General features: G+C 37.7%; 1 protein-coding gene across 9 annotated transcripts in view; it reads left to right on the top strand.

The window, feature by feature from the left end:
- LOC128866418 (uncharacterized) overlaps window positions 1-21,310 on the top strand; it is a 168,290-nt gene that overhangs the window by 42,063 nt on the left and 104,917 nt on the right. For all 9 annotated transcript variants that reach the window (XM_054107134.1, XM_054107133.1, XM_054107132.1 and 6 more), the window contains exon 2: window positions 14,293-15,726. The gene's annotated coding sequence lies outside the window, so the exon portion shown is untranslated. The remainder of the gene's footprint in view (window positions 1-14,292; window positions 15,727-21,310) is intronic.

Raw genomic sequence — 21,310 nt, forward strand, 5'->3', positions numbered from 1 at the left:
AGACTTTGAACCAAACTTAACAATTTGTATACTATTTTATATATTACTTAAATTTTTATAAATAAACGTTTTCTGTTTACTTGTTTAAGTGGTATTGTATTTTTAGTAATTGTTTTTAAGCTGCCTGCATAAGACCGTCCAGAGGCGGGGTGCTAATTTCCAGGGCCACAGAGCGAATTCGGGTCGTACAAATAAAAATAATATTATATTTATGTTTTATGGCCTCTAATTAGTACAAAACATAATTTTATTATAAAAAATCTTTTCTATGCACTAGAGGGTTAATTACAAATTTACAATTTTTTTTTAATAATTTGCTGTAATAGTTAGTACTTCATAAACCAATGCTTACAATGATTTTCGATCCTCACTAAAGTTCCATTCCAGTTGTACTAACCTTTTTTATAATTATTTTGTGATTTCTTTTACAAATTCAGTTTTCAATGGTATACATATGTACGTACAAAGTAGCATGGCTTGCGTAGTTAAAGTTTAACCAAATAACTTTGTCTGGCAGACCAATTCATTTGCCGTTAGGAAGCAATAAAAAACCAATAATCGCGCGACTTCCCTTCACAATCCTACAACTTTTGTTTGTACGTCTTTGCCTCGTTGATCCGTCAAAACAATAACTGCAAACGCTCACTCACTGCAAGAGTGTCATGATGAAAAATCTGCAATTTAATTCAAAAATTCAAAAACCCAAAATTTCGAGAAAAACGGCTATAAATGTTTCATTTAATATCCCACCCTAAGTTAAAATAAACAATCATGGTCATGGACATCATAATATGATAGATGACGCCTTGATTTTTTTACGCAGCAAAAAGGAGCTTATGGTCATTTCTGCATACTCGTATAAGAAATTCGTTTTTTTGTGGATTTTGACACCTTTGATTATGGCAATTTTAAGTGCTTCGAATTGTCTAACACATCTTTCTGTTATATTCAAATTCATTTTGCAGTGTAGTTCATTAAATTCTAAATCCTTATTTTCGAGGATATTAATTCCATCAGCTCTTCACTGCGGCTTACACCTTTACAGCTCAGCCAAATATCTAAGGCAACGTGTTTGCGTTAATTCAAAAAAATATAAGCGTGATCCTCGTATAAATATTGAACGGAAAATACTCTCTAAAGAAGAGTTTACCATTCAATTTCTATATTTTGTGTCATTTATTACATTTAATTCTTTGTTTGCCTTCAACGAAATCACCATTCAAGCTATTAATGGCTAACTGAGATTCATTGAAAACGTTGTCATAAAGTTGCAGAGCCCGTGGCAAATGAAGTATGTTTATACATATGTATGTATGCCCTTCTCTTTGCCACCTTACAAAGTTTTCACTCGCTAATAGCCAAAGGCATTTAGAACATTTTTATTTGTGGAAAAACCTTAACGTTTAGAAAACTTTTTTTTACGTTTCATTTAAAAGTAGCTGCACAGCTCCCGTGAAGTGTCGTAGAGGTGTGGAACGACCGGGTGACGTGGGTAGAAGGGTGCATTACTTGCTGGCAATGACGCCAGTGACTCGTATTCGGCGCACACTACCCCTAATGCCTCGGCTTGCTGCCTGGGTTCTTCCAATTCCAATTCCACTTAGTGTGTAATGCATTTGGAATTGAATGCAACGAAGAAAAAAAAAATATTGTATAAATATTTTACTGTACTCAAGTATGAGTGCCACCGTACGGTCATTGAGTTATGCCGAGAGAGTGAATTGAGTGGGAGAGAAAGAGAGGTGGGCAGCTATAGACTGAGCTGGGTCTGGGCGGCTGAAGTGCTGAACGAGGTGCAACGGTGGACAAGGCGAGGGTATGTATGTATGTATGTACATAGTAAATGTGAAGAATTGTGTTTGCAATCAGATTTATTGACGCTGCCAAGTAATATGGAATACCAAGAAAAATGCAAGAATACAAATACAACAACGGTAATAGCAGGAATTGTACAAATAAACGAATAAAGAATATACAACTTAGTGCTGCAGCAAAAGCAATGTTACACAGACCGAATGCAAGTGTTAATATACGTATGTATGTATGTATGTATGTATGTATGTACGTGCATATACAAATGTTTATATGCGTGTGTTTGTGGGACATTGCAACGATTTGTATGTAAAACAGCAAGAAAAAATGTTTTTACATGAACTGGCTGTACTCTGTATAAATATATGCATTTATATGCATGTGTTCGTTTGTGTGTGAGTGTTTGTTGAGGCAGGCGAAAATTGCTGAAGCGCAAAGTGACAGCGGCGAAGAATGAGTAGGTGGCAGGGACGCTTTCAAGAGGACCCTTATTGTTGGTTTTAAGTGCTGTTGGAGGAGTAAAGTGCTACCAACATACAACATACCAGAGTACATATGTTTGTATGTATATGTGCATGTCCATATATATGCACACTTACTACATACTAACTTACGAATTCTCTTATTCGAAATTCTGCAAACTTACACATGGATTTCTTACCCATTTAGTTGCTGCATAAAAGTAAAGTACTCACTGCGGATGTGCAACTCGATGACAACAAGAACTATAATAACAACAACAACAACAATAACATCAACAACGGCTGTTTGTACTTATTTGCTGCATATGTGTTGTTGTTTTTGTTATTGTTGCTTTTATTACATTCGGGTGGCCAAAGTCAGAGCACGAAAGTTCGTGCAAAGAAAATAAAATTTAAAAAATACAAAAACAACAAATAGACATTTTTCTTTCGACTTGAGCTCGGCTCTGCTGTGCTCAATTGTAGCTATGTGTGTACATATGTACATACATATAGTATATAATATATGAGAATGACTCGTCGATTTTGTTGCTGTTAGTACTGTTTCCCCCAAAGTCGCTGTTGTTGTAGTCGCCGTTGATGCTTATAAAGTCTCGTTGTTGGTAAAGAATATGTGTACGAGCATACATGTCAAATCCGCATTCAATTAAAAATGACCAAAAGCAAAGCAACAAAAACAAAAACAAAAATTAAAAAAAAGCAATAGACAAAACGAGAAATTAAGTTCTGCTCCAAAATAAAAGCATAAATAAAACAAAAAAAAACAGCAAAAGCAGAACTAATTAAACTGTGAATACAGTGAAATAAGCCAAAGTAAGAGAGGGAACGTAAGCATCAACAGCCTAGCCTTAGATGCCAAAATATTCAAGGAAATTAGGACGACGTTTTACGAACTCTGCAATAATATCCAGTAGCACCCGGCGAGTGTACTGTGAGAACTCCAAGAGTGTACCTTCTCATCTCTTTATAAGTATCTGGGGAAATTTACACAGTGATCTGTTTAGAAGTGTCATTGGTGCACCGCTGCATACCTGTTTTGATAATTCGGAACTAATACCAAATAGCACAGTTGAGATCAGCATAACTTTTTCGTTAGTTTGGAACTCGTACTAAATGGGATTGCATTGTATTTAAGGCCGCTTATATGTATGTTATATCCAAGCCATGTTTTTGCGCTACTTACATAAAATAATTGACATGATGAGCGAATAGTATATTGAGTATTTTCTGCAATGAAAGACTGCTGTGAGTTTTAATGTCTATTTAATCCAAAATACACATGTTGGCAACAGTTAGTTTTCATATGATTTCTAGACTGCAATGTGACGCATCTAGTGACGTATGCACTCGAATTTATAGCTATTTGGAGAATGCCTAAAGACAGAGCTTAGGAAGGTAATACACAGTCTAAAAATAAAAGCCCACAATACTTACACATTTTCTTGTTGAACCACTCAGAGTACCGAATGTATTTTATCCGGCATCTGAAGTCAAGATTCGCCACCTGATTCAGGATAGCCAGAAAATGTGATAGTTCTAGTTCAATCTGCTTGTGCGTAGTATAAGATAAATACCGGGTTGCCCATATTCGACGGACCCATGTGTTTTTTAGGCCCATTCCAATCGGTGAGGCTTGTCCGCAGGCAACAATCTTTGCGTCAACTGAATCTTTTACGGGAATAAATGCAAATCAATGTGGATAATTCGTTGTAAAGTGGTCCGAGCAATGCCCAACTGCTGAGAACGGCGATTTTGGGATGTCCTTGGCGACGCCTTGGTCGGTTTTGATTTGGCCTCTTTGGATTAGAAATCCTTTCCTTTCTTAGTCGAAAACCTTTCGTACAAACGTTAAATGGTGTTCTTAGAAGGCGCACTTTTCACATTATTTAATTTTTTATACGCACGTTGAGTATTCACAATTGACTTCTTTTGTTGAATGTAAATTTCAACAATTTAAGAGCGCTCGCGTGGCGTGTACTGTTCCATGGTAAAAATCTGCTTGGACTGACACTTCCAACGCGGTTTGTCATTAAGCGTTCTGACGCCTCTGTCAAAAGATACAGGGTTGCCAGATGGGTCCGTTGAATATTGGCTACCCTGTAGTTGCAGTTTCTACTTCTTCATAGTTCTTGAAGGAGAGTTCGCGAAGCCTTTCATCCGAACGCTGACTGTGACGAGAAAAATAGTTTTGAAAATATGGATGTAATACCGAGGCTATGATTTGAGGGCATGCATCTGGAATGTCCGGTCCCTTAATGGTTGATGTCCTAGTGAGAGTAAAGGCTGACATCAGTGCCATTCAAGAGATGCGAAGGATCTACCAAAGCTGCCATGTAAAGGAGCGCAAATTCGGTGTTGGGCTTGTTGTGGGAGAGGGACTTCGTCGCCAAGTATTGTCGTTTACTCCGGCGAACGAGGGTCTCGCAATAATCCGAATAAACGCACGATTTTTCAACATCTTCCTTATTTGCGCCCACGCCATGACGGAAGAGAAGGACGATGCGACCAAAGTCTCCTTCTATGAGCGTCTGGAACGTTCCTATGAGCGCTGCCGCCGCCACGACATAAAAATCGCGCTTGCCGACTTCAACGCCAGGGATACTCAATACTTGCAGCGCAATCAGAATTGGGAAGGACCTCTCCGAGCCGTTTGATCTGAAACGAGGTTTTAGACAGGGTGACTCGCTGTCGAGTGACTTCTTTAACCTGATGTTTGAGAGGATCGTACGAGCCGCAGAACTTAATCGCTAAGGCATAATTTTTTGTAAGAGCGTACAATTGTTTGCCTATGCCGATGATATTGACATCATTGGTCTTAATAACTTCGCTTTTAGTTCTGCCTTTTCAAAACTGGATAAAAAGGCGAAGCGAATGGGTCTGGTGGTGAACGAGGACAAACGAGCATTTATTTTCTTTTCTGAGCAATTAAGAAATAAATAAATTCTGAATTTTAGAAATTAAGAAATAAATAAGTAAATAGTCAAACTAGTCAATAAGTGGCGTTTTCTAATAATTAGCATCGCCCGTGGTCGAAAAATCAACCATTAAAAATTTTCACTGTAATGTGATTTTCCCCCAATTTTAATTAATATAATGTCGATTTTTCTTCAAACCCTGACAGCGATACATACAAATTATTTTAAGACTTTGAAATTTCCTTTGATTCGTTTATTTGATACGCACAATATGAGATTTAAGTTTGTATGAGAGATGCCACGCCCCCTTTTCCAATACCCACCACTTTTCACTATAACAGAGGTGTTGGAAATTTGTGTGTATCGAAATTCATTACCTTAGCTTTTCTGGTTACGGAGAAAATCGATTTGGAAATTTCAGTTTACATGAGAGGTGCAACGCCTCCTTTTCCAGTATTTACCATTTGTCACCACTGACATTGGAGTGTATTTTGGATACATATGTATATGTGTGTACTTATGTAGTAGTATGAGGATCAAAGTATTTTCACATTGCTTAATAAGGCCTCTCATTTCAGTGAGTTCTGAGTGCAAAATACAAAAAATAAGGGGTTGAATAATTTTCTACACTTCAAAGGCCTGGAGTTTTCATTTAATTAGCTGCATATTCCTGCTCGTTTCGATTATTAAGCTATTTCCTTCGAATTAATTTCTGATTTGAATATTTTTTTGTCGCTGGAAGAATAACCAAAATCAGTGGCAAATACTCATCAATTATCCATCGTCAGTTGTCTGCTAAATTCGGAAGATTCGAACGAAACGCCCCAAATGAAATCATCGCAATCAAATAAGAACAAAACCATCAAAAGAAAAGCTGATGTACGTATGAATGTATGTGTGTATGTGTGCTTGAATGTATTTATGTGCATATGGGTAATGTAAATTATTTCAGTTACTAATCTTTAATCGCGAATCGCAACGATTTCGCGTTAATACCAAACCTATTGTGTCATAGCGCGCTTTTAACTCTCTTATAAAAATAGCAGCAACAAAGTAGTGTATCTACGAGTTTAGGAAGTGTGCATGAGTTTAGAGAGCAAAGCATATGCAGTCGTTAAATGCCAAATGGTTTATTCAACAAATCTTGTTATCATATAATATTTATGAATTAATTCCGTTTCGAAAAACCGCCTAACTTTGTCGTGTAATAAAGGGGTGCGAAATGCGAAAATTCGAACACTCGCTATGAAAAATTGGCAGGCAATGGAGAGAACGAGAAGAATATTCAAATTTTCTTTAAAACGGTTTATAATTACAAAAAATTTGTTTTTCTTCAATGTAAATATTTATTGTTTTAATGACACGGTAGTGGCGTCAGAGTTAAAAAGTCGAATGCTAATTTCTGATGGCACTTTAGAAATTGCGCGTTATTTCTTTTATCGGAATGTTTTATTTGGGAACATACATTCTCTCAAAAAAGTACCGGAAATTGATTATTTGGTAACTTGAGATTTCAAAGATAGTCAAAATAAAAAAAAAACGCAAATAAAGAAGCATTATCTGGGCGTTATTTGCAGTATTCGTCGAAAAAGGTTAGATTTGTGGAAACAAATTAATGGATTTCACTCCACAGTAAGGTGCTATTTCACAAGACTATCACTGTGAAAGATATCAAACCAAGAACTCAACAAATATCAATGGGCCACCACTGCATACTCCTGACATTCATCAGGCTGATATTTTTCCTCTTTTCCAAGCTCTAGTTATCACTTCGAGGCATCTGTTTGCGGTCGATATAAGACATACTGTACAGAAAAAAATGCGATTGAAGCTCCCCAGTCCAAAATTCAAGTTTTTCAGCAAATGCCAAATGTGCGATTATTTGACGTTTCTAAAATTCTGGCCTAGACTCTCGAGATTCATTCATTTTATTTACGGTCAGAATTTGATGGACTCTACTTCAGGATTTGTAGAGATTCAAATGGGCGGTGAAATCTAGGCAATACATGTCTTTTTCAACTGCGTATTGCCAAATTTGGCGCTTACACCGTTCATCCATAGTAGACGTTCTGCAACAGTGGTTGAGTCTACTATCGCGCAAATAGCTGATAGGCAAACCTCATGGTGAAACAAATTTAGAAGGTGTGGCTAATATCAGACCGTTAACCGACTCTCAGCGAATTTGAAAGAATCAGCTGATGGACTGACATAACGGAGGTCATGACACCGGGTGTTTTTAGTCACATACCGGTTGTGTCAGTCACATACTAAAAAATCAACCCAGTGTTTGTTCATCTTACTTCATTGCCAGCTCAACATCGACTGATTGGACGAGTTTATGAATACATATGAAATGAGCGGGTAGATTTCTGCTACCGAGTGTCCGTGACATGACATAACATCCGAATTTACTTGCTCAATTTCGTTTTTCATCATAGCTGAAGGCCAAACCTGGCTATCTATCATCCCGGGGCCCGAGTGCATGGTGAGAAGGTTTTTAGAGATCAGACCGTTAACCGGTTTCTGAAGGAATCAGCTGCTGACGTAACCGGGGTCATGACGCATGTGTCCTAACTCTTCTCCAACTGCTACATGTGCATACATCTGTGTAATGACAGCTTTGAAGCCTTATATTGAATGAGAAATTCGGTGTAACTTCCTACAATTCGGACCAGCAGCTCGTGTGCATCCTAAAACGTGAAGTGTTTACCTAGGCACCTGTTTCGACAGATATCATTAACAACAGTTCTATAGATCTGAAGAAAACACCCTATACAAGTATATATGCAGGTGTGTCATACTTTTAAATTGTAATCTCGCTGTGCTGTGAGGGAGGGATATGTAGAATATTCGCGTTGATTAGAGCAAATATTTGCGTTTATTTGGCTTTGAGGTTTTGCTTGCTTTTTTATTTTCCGAGAATCGCAGCTAAACATCTGCTTAAAATTGGTGAAAAAATTCAAACCCTCACATTCACAATTTTGTTGATGTGAAGCGCTAAATTTTTATTTCGAATGTATGTATATGTATGTATGTATATTTATAACAACAATTGCTCGGAGAACAGAGTGCGATAAATTAAAGTTTTAGAAGAAACAGAAGAAAAAAGAATCGGTTGAATAAAAGTGAAATGTTTTTAACAAAAACAGTGAGGATAGAATTGTTTAAAAGACACAAATATGAACAGAGACTAAATCTATTTATTAAATTGAAAATAAAAAAATATCAATAAAATCGATTCACACCTAAAGCAGCAGATGACTGAAATTTTAAAAGTTGGACTATTAGTAAAATTTTACAAAACTTTGTATAAGGGGATCACTTCTAAGTGATACGTAGATATATGCTTATATTTACGAAACCAAAATAATTACTCGAAGCTGGGAATCATTGCCCTGCTTCTGACCACTCTGCGGCATCCTGCCAAAAGACAAAACCAATTAAAATCAAGAAAGTTTTCTAAATACTTGTAAATGTGATAACCGCTTGATCCTAGGTCTGGATTGTACGACAGATGCGTTAGAACTTTCCATTCAAGCTCTCGACGTTTCCGGCGCATGTGTGAGGTCCGGTGTTGGATTGCTGAAATACAACACCTTTTCTGTTCCACAATTTTATCCGCGTTTGGTTGATCGTTTGCTTGAATCTGGTTAGTTCGGAGGTTCGAATTGAGTGTTTAGCCCGACGGGAGCAGTTCATGTGGATGAATCCCTTCCAATTGCATTCAATCCCCAATCCCGTTTAACCAGGCTTGTCGATCGTTCGGATTGGTTCGCTGCGATTCAGCCACTATACCATATTTCTCGGTTATTGTTTTCGTATCCGACCAATTTTCCATCGCCAGTCTCAATACTTTTCAAAATTAGGTCAATTTCATATGTTAAAGATTCAGCAAGGAATCACAGACATCCAATTCGGTTCAAAAGTTTGACACTCATTCATCAAACTTCTTCTTAGACTAGTCTTATACAAATGATTGGAAAAGTTTTTTCTGGTTTTCAGTACTTGAGAAATGATACTGCTTTCGGTCCTATATTGGGACCATAAAAATCATACTTTTTTGCCAGTCTCCTATTTCGACTTTTCGCTTAACCGTAAAGGTACCGCAGAACGTATTGAATTCTCTCCAATTTTATCCCTATTTTGGAATTGTATAGCACACAACTGGCTTCACCAAACAAAAAATGGTCAAACAACCTTTTTTTGAGTGTAATATCCTTTTGAATCTTTGATATATCACTCGATGTATACGTAGCTAACTGAAGGTATCCAGCAGGAAATAGTCAGACCAAAAAAAAAAAAATGGGTAGATGCAGTTCTCGACGATCTCAAAGAGACGAACGTGCAAAACTGGTGGCGTTTGTTAGCGGATTAAGAAATCTGGAGGAAGATAGTTATGGAAGCAGTGGTCGATCCAGGTCTTTCATGCTAAGGAAGAAGAAGAAGGAGAAGAAGAAAGTGAAGGTTTGAATTGAGCTCATTTTGGCATTTGTAGTAATGAAAAAGCGGTTGAATTAGCTAAGTTTGCCACCAAAGCGCCTCTCATTACTGCATTATTCTACAACAATAAAGACATCGAAAGAGCTGCCAACTCGATAGTAGCCAACATCAGCATACACATTTGGAATAATAACACAAATTTTTACAAACATTTTAACCGTCGAGAAGCTGTCGCCTTTACCTGATTCCGAATTGATCACACTAGACTAACATACAAACGCTTATTCTAATAAACGGGCAAAAGTCCGTGCGTACTGTGCAATAATAAAAACGTGTCAGTCAACCACCTCATAAGTCAATGTGCAATAGCTCGAGCCACGGCAAATTCGATAGGGGTCTCCAATCCGCGAGATTTATTATACAGTCAAAGAAACAAACTTAACAAGTTTTTCCAAAATTTTAAAAAGAAGCAATATTTTTTATGAAATAGTAATAACTATTTGCTCTGTTAACTATAAGACAAACAAGGGCTAGCTGAAGGCCTTAGCTGCTGGTGCTAGAAATTAAAATTTATATAATATTTGTAATGTATTTACTTTTTTAAATTAATTATCATACTAATAATAGTTTGAGGTGCATGGAAAATCGCGTTGAATTAAAAAATAATAATAATTTTTGATGGAGGGAAAGGTCAACACTGAAAGCAGAAGCGAACGTAGAAAATTTGTTCGAAAAAGCTTCACTCAAAAGCTAACTGCTCAGATTTTACCATTTTTCCTACCTTGGAAAGCCATGAGTGGGGGATGGTTGTGTGCAACTCTTATATAGCGTTTTTCAATAGGTGCGCTTCAACTTTTTTCCGATAGGGAGGGCGAACGACGCAATATTGTTTATTTTTCGCTTGTCATTCGTAAACTTCATTAGTATACATTTCATCATGGAACGCTACACACTTGAGCAACGATTGCAAATCGTGCAAATTTTTTATGAAAATAATCGTGCAAATTTTTTATGAAAATTTATAAATTTTCCAAAAAATCATCTTCAGTGATGAAGCTCACTTTTGGCTCAATGGCTTTGTCAACAAGCAAAATATGCGTTACTGGGCAGAAAGCAATCCACACGTGATTCATGAGGCACCGTTGCATCCCGAAAAAATCACTGTTTGGTGCGGTTTACATGCCGGCGGCGTAATTGGTCCATATTTTTTCGTTGACGAGAACGATCGCCACGTTACTGTGAATGGAAATCGATACCGCGACATGATAAATGTTTATTTTTGCCGCAATTGAATGGTATGGACTTAGACGACATGTGGTTTCAACAGGACGGGGCCACAAGCCATACAGCACACGCTACAATTGATTTGTTGAAGAGTAAGTTCGATGAGCGCATTATTTCCAGAAATGGACCGGTCGAATGGCCGCCGCGCTCGTGTGATTTGACGCCTCTAGACTATTTTCTTTGGGGTTATTTGAAATCATTGGTCTACAGTAACACTCCGGCGACGATTTGTGAGCTCAGAGCCAATATTGAACGCGAAATTGCTGGAATTTCGGGCGATTTATGCAAAAGAGTGGTCGAAAATTGGGTTCAACGACTGGACTTCGTAAAACGTGCACGTGGTGGTCATGCAAAAGAAATCGAATTTCATACTTAAATGTATATGTTCAAACTCGATAATAAAAAAAAAATTAGTTAAAAAGTCAAACCGTTTATGTTTTATTCAAAAAAAAAGTTGAAGCGCTCTTACTGAAAAACGCTTTATTAGCTGAGAGTATCCACCTGTTTTTAGTTAAAAAAGAAAAGTTATTTATTAAAAAATAGACATAGGTATCACAGCATGGATATCAAGGCAATTTTTTAGAAAAACATGTTTCAAACATATTTTTTGTAGTTTGTTCAGCTCAGTACATTTCAACTCAGTATTTTTTATAAAGTTAAGGAATTGATTACAAAAGTAGATTAATTCTTCTTCTTCTTGATTGGCGCGACAACTGCTTTCGCGATTTTGGCCAAGTTTAACGTCGTCGCCAAAGTGTAAAGGTTCAAAAATCTTACGCAGAATCTTTCTCTCAAACACTCCAAGCGTCGCTTCATCGGATGTTGTCATCGTCCACGCTTCTGCGCCATACGTTACGGAGGACTTTACTACTCATTTGACTACATAGTCCAAAGTAGCACTTGTTGGGAAGAGAGATTCGACATTGGATTTCTAGGCTGACATTGTTATCGGCATTAATGCTGGTTCCTAAATATACAAAGTCTTTTACAACCTCGAAATTATAACTGCCAACAGTGACGTGCCTGAGCGATTAAGTTCTGCGGCTCGTACGATGCTCTCCAACATCAGGTTAACCGTTTGAGTGCTAAGCGATTTTCTTTAATACATACGAAAATTGCGAAGATATAGAGGATATAGTAGTAAATATGTTATTTTCAAGGTCATCCCCCATGTTATTCTCGTCTTCGTCGGAACTATCACTAAAAATGCGCATCCTCCGGGTAGTAAACACTCTAATTTCACTTAAACTCGAATCACTATCATAGTCCATTTCATTGTCGGAATCCGGTATCGTATCTTCCACGTCAGTAAATTCTTCACTACTAGACATGGTCAGGAATTATTTTCAAAATATCGATATTGAACGAAAAATAAAAATTGTTTTTAACGGTCTCAACTAATTTATACTTTTATATGACATACATTTTTGATAATGCACAGTGATGCAATCGTCGCTATAGCGACGCGCCGCAAATTTGGAGTAATTAGTTATCGTCGCTATATCGACGAATCGCACTCAAACGGTTAAAGAAGTCACACGACAGTGACACACCCTGTCTGCCATATTAGTTTTGTGGGGATACCAAATCCAGACATCGCGGCATACAGATAACTCCTTTTTGTACTGTCGAATGCAGCTTTGAAATCGACGAAAAGATGGTGTGTGTCGATTCCCCTTCGTGGGTATTTTCCAAGATTTGGCGTATTGTGAATATTTGGCCGATAGTGGAATTTCCAGGTCTAAAGTCATACTGATAAGGTCCAATCAGTTGGTTGGTTTCACACAATACGCTCGCTAGAACCTTATAGGCGATATTTAAAAGACTAATCCCGAGGTAATTGGCACAGATCATCCTGCAGGATCGTCCTTCTTATGGATTGGGCAGAGCACACTTAAATTCCAATCGGCAGCATGCTTTCATCCGACCATATTTTGCATAGAAGCTGATGCATGCACCTTACGCGCTTATCGCCGCCATGTTTGAATAGCTCAGCCGGCAGTCCGTCAGCGCCCGCGGCTTTGTTGTTCTTTAGCCGCGTTATCGCTATTCTCACCTCGTCATGGTCGAGTAGCGGAACGACAATTCCGTCGTCGTCGATTGGGGCATCGGGATCTTCACATTCTCTGTGACATGCGCAGCTGTCACTATTTAACAGGTTCGAGAAGTGTTTCCTCCATAATTTAAGATTGCTCTGTACGTCAGTTACCAGTTCGCCGTCTTTGTTCTTACAGGAAAATGCTCCGGTCTTAAAACCTTCTGTAAGCCACCGAATTTTCTGGTAGAATTTTCGGGCGTTGTTCCTGTTGGCCAGCATCTCAAGCTCTTCGCACTCACTCTCGTTTTTTCTTTCGGATAATACGTCTCTCTTCCTTTTTTAGCTCTCTGTAGCGATCCCACATGGCTCCGATACGCCCGATCGCAGCGTGGCTCTATAGGCGACATCCTTTCTTTCAGTGAAGGATGTACCAACACAACAAAAAAATAAAATTTAGGTTAGTAGCAACGCCCTAGCCCTTCTCATCGAGCCCCAAATCTTATTGAACAACCTAGTAGTGCCAACAAATAAGTATTAGCATGGGTGGCACGCTAATTGTAATTGAGATCATGTTAACAAAAAATTATTACTTTAATGGCATTGCCATTCATTTTGTAATCCAAAACGTTTGAAAATGCCTTGCAATATAAGGAATGTACAGATTCAGTTAAAAAAAGACAGTCAACTAAAGGTAGAAATTTTATGTCTTTCCCTTTCAAAAATTTAATGTTTTAAAGTGTTTTATGAGTGTTAAACACATTAAGTATTTAATTTTAAACGTAATCAAAGTGACGGGCGTCAGCTCATGGATCTTTAAAACTACGTTAGCAGAAGTCAATCGAAAATGTAATTCTGGTTAAAAAGCAAAGAAAATTTCTATATTGAATTGCTTTGAGTATCAAAAAACGGAAAGAAATAAAGCAATATACTTATTACTTCAAGATTATTCATATTTAAAGATCACATCGACAATATAGCAACAACAAAAATCCTATTAAGTAGATACCGACATTTTTTCACTTAGCCAGGCCGAGCGCATTGCGGCCAATCAGCCAGTTCATTTGCCTTCGCGCACAGATATTGCATGCAATTTTGTTTTTGTAGTAATATTTTTATAACAAAGATACATATTTCTTTGTTGTTGGCGCTAATTATTAATATTTATATTTTTTTCTGATATTTGCCTTTCTACGCGGCCAGCTGTCACTTGTTTTGTTTTTTTTTAGCCTTTGTTTGATAATAAATAATTTATAATAATCTCTACGCAATGTTTTCACGTTTACTGATGTACTCTCTTTTTCTCGCTCTCTCTCTCTTCTAGCGCGTCGACGCTCATTTCAGTGCTGCTGACTGCGGCTATAATTTGCGCTCCGTGTGACTGCCGATGAATTCAGTTGGCGTGCGCAGATTAATGAATTGACATTAAGTTTTGGATCACGGATTTGGTGCGCGCAGTGTTGAAATAAAAAGGCGGTAGTGAATTTTGAATATTTGCGACAATTGAAATTTTGATGAGAAAGATGCGAGAACTTCGTGCAACGGCATGGGAATAATAATATTGATTTTGTATTTGAAATTTTAAAAAGCGGTGGAAATTATCTATGCAGAAGTGTTCTTACAGTGTTTTGCAAATGTTTGAAATTTGAGCACAAAATATTAATTAGAAACCATTCAAAAACTAACCTATAAACATTGCCAATAAAGCATTTGTGTGAAAAAATAGTGGTGCAAAATGAAAAAAAAAATTATTAATTAAAAATTATTACAATTCTTTGAAAAAAAAAAACAAACAAAAAAATAAGAATTTCCGGCGTTATGATGAAAGAACGTAATAAATCGACGTCGTTGTGTGAGTGTGTGTGAATTTTTTTGAGCGAACGCGTTGCGCATAGGCGCTTAAACAACTACATATAATACTCGTATAACATAGCAACAACAAAACAGCAAAGTTCAAAATAAAGCTATTTTTCTAGCAGTAGCAACACTAACAACAAAATAGCGCACAACAAAATTCATAGTAGTAACAGGGGCAGTATTAAATCACTGCCTCAAGAAAAAAAAATATCCAACTCAAGTGTAACAAAGAATTACCACCACTTCCAAGTGCTTACATACATACGTGCATACAAGCATACATACATATGTATGTATGTGAAGAGTGAGTGTATGTACATATTGCAATGTGTGCGTTTATTAGTAGTGCAGTGTCTTAGTGTTAGTGATACAGTGTATGTGCGTTTGTGTAAGTGTGTGAAGCACCAACGCAATTAACAGCCAACAATCAAGCAGCCGTCATTAAACAGCTTAACGGCCTAAAGCAAAAATCATCAACCAGTCAAGCTGAGAGTCCAAAGCACCAAAATTCTGACAATAAATCCGGCAGTCAGGGGGGTAATTGGTTGGTGGTTGGTGGTTCGTCGACCAAGAGGAGCAATAGCAGCAATAACGCTTCAACTCTAAGCGATAGCAGAAAAGAAAAACAAAATCACTGTATTTTTTCTGCTTTTGAACAAATTCAGCTGCACTCCTCAGCACACCGACCGCTCGCGGGCGTACCTTCAACCCAGCTATCGTCACGCAACTCTTTATCTACACACTCTCAAACATACAGCGACATCTTTTAAATGGCTTAAATATGGATATTTCAATTAGCACCCTTCTAGCTGAGTGTAGCGGTGGCGTAGCTGCCGAACGTTTTGCCGCCGCTAAAATAAATTTCTTCGCAACAAACATTCGATTAACGCGAGATGACACGGTAAGTTTTGTTAGCCACTAAACTGGCTCATACAGTTATGGATGTGTTTACATACATATTATATATATGTATGTATGTATATTGCCTCTTCCAGCTACTCATATTTAAAGTTTCTGTGTTTTTGTGTTATTGGCGGCGGGTGGGATGAAGGCAACGCTGCTTGCTGCTCGATGCTCGTCATCAGCCGCAGCTCGAGAGTAATTTTTGTTACCTTGTTTGTATTTCTACAATGTGTATCTGATAGCCGGCGCTGCATAAAATATAATACGTACATATACGCACATACACTCGTAGATATGTAATATATAGTATATAAATACGTACGTCTTTTTAATACACCCACACACACATTTAATTTGAGTATGTATTTTTTGATTTAATTGTGCTTTTGATTTGCAGCGACCGCCGCTGCTGCTTTCCTTTTGTTACTGAAAATCTGTTTTGGGGGAAAGTTTGCATATCTATAATATTTATATACTTACAATCACTGTGCGAGTGTATGTGTATGTGCGCCTTTACCACATTCCGCTTAGCCATCACGCATTATTTGTACCAAAGAAAGAAATTACTCGCCAAGAAAAAAATGCTCTTTGAAGATGAAGATAAATTACAAATCGAAGTGCGGAACGCTAGCTGAATAGTCAAACCTCCGTTTGCACTACTTTTTGATACTCATATAAAGGGTGGTTAAGTTTCAAGGTCCCATGTTGATTTTGAATAAAATACAATTTTTTTAGTAAATTATTGTCATTTCTCTTTATTATGATAATATTAATATGGTTCAATTACGTGTGGAATAAAATATCGGCCAAATCGCCGCCGCGCCCTTGGCGGCACACCTCCATCCGATGGTCCAAATTTTCGATGACGCTGTAGCATAATTGCGGTTCTATGCTGTTAACATGACGAATTATCTCATCCTTTAGCTCTTGAATTGTTGCTGGCTTATCGACGTACACCTTTTCTTTCGAATAATCCCAAAGAAAGAAGTCCAACAAGTGTGCGGTATGCATTTTGATTTGAACGCCCGTTTTTATAATAAGGCTGAATAACTTTAACGCGTTGCTCGATTGTGTATCTTTCCATGGTTCAAATTGAGTTAATCTGAAATTGAAAAATGTCAAATGAAATGCAGAAAAAACTTGACATTTAGGTGTAGTTCATATTCAACATCGGCCCTTAAAATTTAACCACCCTTTCGAACAGAATCTTCAGAATTTATTATTACAATTACACACATACAAATAGATATGTATATAAAACGTATAACTGTATATATGAAAAGGTAGCTAAGAAGCCACAAAGACCCTCTAGGCAACAATTCCTAGTAAGAAAATTGGTCAAATTTTTTCAAACAAATTTTTTGTCTATCTGTAATATAATATAAGAGTCAGAGTACAATGACATTAAACACTATTTCTTGAAATTATGACACTTTCAAGTTACGACATTACTTCTGGCCCGTACTAAATGAATTTCTGGCCCGTACTACGTGAAACTATACAATCCTATTTAAATATCCTGCTTTCAGATGCTGTACAGAAACATTCCACATGAGTCGTGAAGCCCTATGGCACTCGAGTACACAAATCACTGTGCTTTAATCTCTTGAATTTTATTATAAAAATACCGAGCAGAGAAGAGTAGAGGAACAATTACACCACACCATTTCTGACTCTAAGTTTGATGGCAACCCATCTCACGGTGTCCACCCCAGAACCAAGGCTACCATTTTGTCGGTAACAGCAGCGGCTTAGTGGCTGAAGTTTCCAGTGAAATTTGCTTGATTTTTCTAAGCTTGCGCTAGACTGTCGTTGACCTCTACAGGAAATGAGTGAAATTATTAGAACACTCATCAGGTCATAAAGATATTGAGGTAAACTGTATACCCAAGAAGCTTCGAAAGCAAGGTACGATGAAGAAAAGAATGCATTTGTTGGATTATTGTTCACCCACGCTAGGTCCGAGCGGAACTTTTTACACTCATATTCCCTGAAGGGAATAGATGGGCAACGGATTGCGGCCTGTCGGTGAATCCTCTTAAAACGGAGCTCGTCCTATTTACGAGGAAATATAATATACCCAGTGCTCAACTTCCCTCACTAGGGGGCGCTCTTCTGATGCTTTTTGACAAGGAAAAGTATCTAGGTATTATCCTTGACAGCAAGCATACATGGAAGCCCAATATTGAGGAAAGAGTGAGGAAGGCAACAATCCCCTTGTATGGGTGCAAGGTCGCAATTGGCAAAAGATGGGGCCTTTCGCCTAGACTTGTTTTCTGGCTATATAATACTATTGTAAAGCTTATCTTGTTATATAGAGTCATAGTCTGGTGGAACACACTCGAGAAGACGACATTGGTGAAGAAGCTGGAGAGAGTTCAGAAGTCGGTACTCATTGGAATCAGTGGGGCGCTTCGAACGACTCCTACACTGGCGCTCAACGCAATGTTAAATGTGGTACCCGTAGACTTCGCAGGCAGAATTGCCTCTACGCGTACCGCAATCAGACTGAGGGGCTGGAGCTATAAGCTCAACCTCACGTATGGGCACTCAAGCATCCTCAGAAACTTCGAGTTCATCCCTCTGTCAACGGATTAGTGTATACCCTCGTTTAGTCCAACCGGAACCTTCTCCACTCATACTCCGTCAAGGGAAGAGTGGACGGAGGGCTACACTTAGGGATAGGGCCTGGTGAACTTGTTCACGGATGGATCGAAGTTGGAAGGAAAGGTTGGCGGAGGAGTCTTTTGCGAGGTGTTCCAGGCAGAGGTAGCCGCAATCATGGGGGCAGCTGATTGGCTGCTCACATGCGTATGTACTTACAGTCAAGAAAGTAAATATTTACTCTGACAGCCAAGCGGCAATAAAGGCCCTCTGGTCTATGACGGTGCATTCGGAACTAGTCAATGAATGCCTGACCTCACTTTTGACTGCGTCCAAATTCTTTGACATCAGCCTCATCTGGATTCCTGGTCATAGCGACATTGCGGGAAACTGTGAGGTGGATGAGCTGACCAGACAAGGGACATGTGAGGTAATTTCCCCGCGAAGGGAGAGAATTGTCAGTTGAACCACCTGCTTATAGTCCCGCGGGTGCATTCGTGATGACGTACTGAGTGACAATCTCCAAGTTTTTATGAAAATTAAGTAAAATCTAAGTCTTGGCTAACAGAGCTCTTCCTGCAGGATATACAGTTGAAGTTCAACTTGTTTGCGAAAACCTAATAGTCACACTCTTTGGTTTTTCGTGGCCTATCAAGAGGTGGACGCCTCAGAAACAACTTTTTGACGTATTATATGCACGATGGATCGAAGTGAGGACCTATCACGCACAAACACACTCCGCCAAACGGCTGCGTAACCACTTTCTAATTCTTAGTTAGGTAAATAACTACACAAACTTTTTCCTTTCTATGACTCAAAGAAAAGATTGTGGTGACAGAAAGAATTGTGGTTTCCTGTTTTCACAAGTGGCCTGGAGCAGTTATCAAAAACATGGTGGCGAAAGGTGTGATGTGGACACACGGCGTATAGTGATAGGACCTAAGAAGCTCTTTTTGAGAGAAGCTCTATTAACTAATACAAGCTTTAGACGCTTTACAAGCCCCAGACCGTACGAAAAATGCATTTCACACAGCCAGAGTACTACGAGTTATGCATCTCAAGTCCAGAAGCACAACTTAAATTCATTCACCCCTCTCGTTCCAAATTAAATACGAGTACTCATATTCCTTCCTTAGGAATAGTTAGGGTATTTCATGTTAAGAACTTGGACTGGAGTAGAGAAAATAGAATAAAAATTTACGGCGGTTGTTCAAAGCCAGTCACTCCTTTTGGGATTCATTTAGTATTGAATGCCTGTGAAATGAGAAAGGAAATGTTATTGAATATTCGCAAAAAGAAAAATTGTTAAATATCAAAGGTTCTGTATCAATTTCAGTACAATAAAAAGATTAACATAGTTTTAAACAAAATATAATAATATTATTACACATATGCATATTTAAGTGTGTGTGTGTGCTAAGACCACCAAAATTCAATTAAAGTTGTTAAATAATATTTTTATTTATATGCTTTAGTTTTTTGATAAACTTTAAGCTGGAGCAAAAATGTTGGTGTTTTCAAATAGCCTGAAATGAGCCAATCCATACATACATGTGCACATATATGCATATGTGTTTGTATATTTCCATGCCGACGGCGTTTAAACGTGACTCATCGTCATTCCTACGTGCTTGTAAATATCCGTAGTGTACACACGCAAACGAGTGCAGCACCCTTCCATTCTCATTCGTTCCCTTTTAATTCCAATCAACCTCAACTGCCTACCTATCAAACTATGCGCCAGACACTCATTTGCCGCCCATTTGGACGTTAACTTGTCTCTTTTGCTGGATTTTTAACCAAATGAAGCAGCGTAACAGAGTGTAGGGGTCAGCATAAAATTAAGCAGGCCGTGCCTTATGCCAGTGTTCGCAACGAAATCAATTTTTATAATTTCCTTGTAGCTAAAGTTGAAATAATTATTTCGATATGATTTTTGATATTGGGTTTTTTGTGTATTATTTTTCGGCGCTTTTGGAACTTTACGGCTTTACATTTTTCACTTGTGTTTAATTTCTTTACATTTCTTCGCTACCTTGTTTTTGTTTTTTGCTTTTGGTAAGCAAGCATAAGCAAGTTGCAAAACATATGCAATTGGCAAATATAATATAATAAAGGTGTTGATTTTGAATAAAATACAATGTTTTTAGGAAATTATTCTCATTTCTTTTTATTATATTATGATAATATTGGTATGCCTCAATTACGTATGGGAAAAAATATCGGCCTCGGTGGCACACCTCTATCCGATGGTCCAAATTTTCGATGACGCTGAGGCGTAAATGAGGTTCTATGCCGTTAATGTGCCGAATTATCTCATCCTTTAGCTCTTGAATTGTTGCTGGCTTATCGACGTACACCTTTTCTTTCAAATAACCCCAAAGAAAGAAGTCCAATGGTGTCGTTGACGTTTAGGTGTGGTTTACATTCAACTTCGGTCCTTGAAATTTAACCACCCTTTATAATTGGGTGTTTGTTTGGCCGAGCTCCTCCTCCTATTTGTGGTGTGTGTCTTGATGTTCTTCCACAAATGGAAGTTTGTGCTTCACTTTCATAAAATTCGTTTGCTAGTTTTTTCTATTCTTTTTTGCGATTATGTTGATTGTTTTTAAATATTTATTTTTAATGTTAGCTTATTTTTTTGTGTTGCAGTCTTACATTTTCCCTTTTATTTTTATATGTTTATGCTATTATTATCATAGTTTTTGTGCTGTATAGTTTTTGTTTGCTGCATTTTTTCTTTAATTTTTTTTATACTGTTATTATTAAGTTTTTCCACTTGTATATTTTTATTTTTTATTTTTTTGCTATTTTTTTTTTGTGTGAGGGTGTTTTTTCTGAATTTGTTTATATTTTTTCATATTTATATTTTTAAGAGGTCCCGGCGGTCTAGAGCTCGAAAATTTAGGGAATTGTTTTTTTTTAATAGGTCTATTTATAAGTTCGTGCGGTTTTACAACAGATGGCGTAACTTGATT

The sequence above is a fragment of the Anastrepha ludens genome, chromosome 6 (assembly GCF_028408465.1).
Source record: "Anastrepha ludens isolate Willacy chromosome 6, idAnaLude1.1, whole genome shotgun sequence".
In the NCBI taxonomy this organism is placed as follows: Eukaryota; Metazoa; Arthropoda; class Insecta; order Diptera; family Tephritidae; genus Anastrepha; species Anastrepha ludens.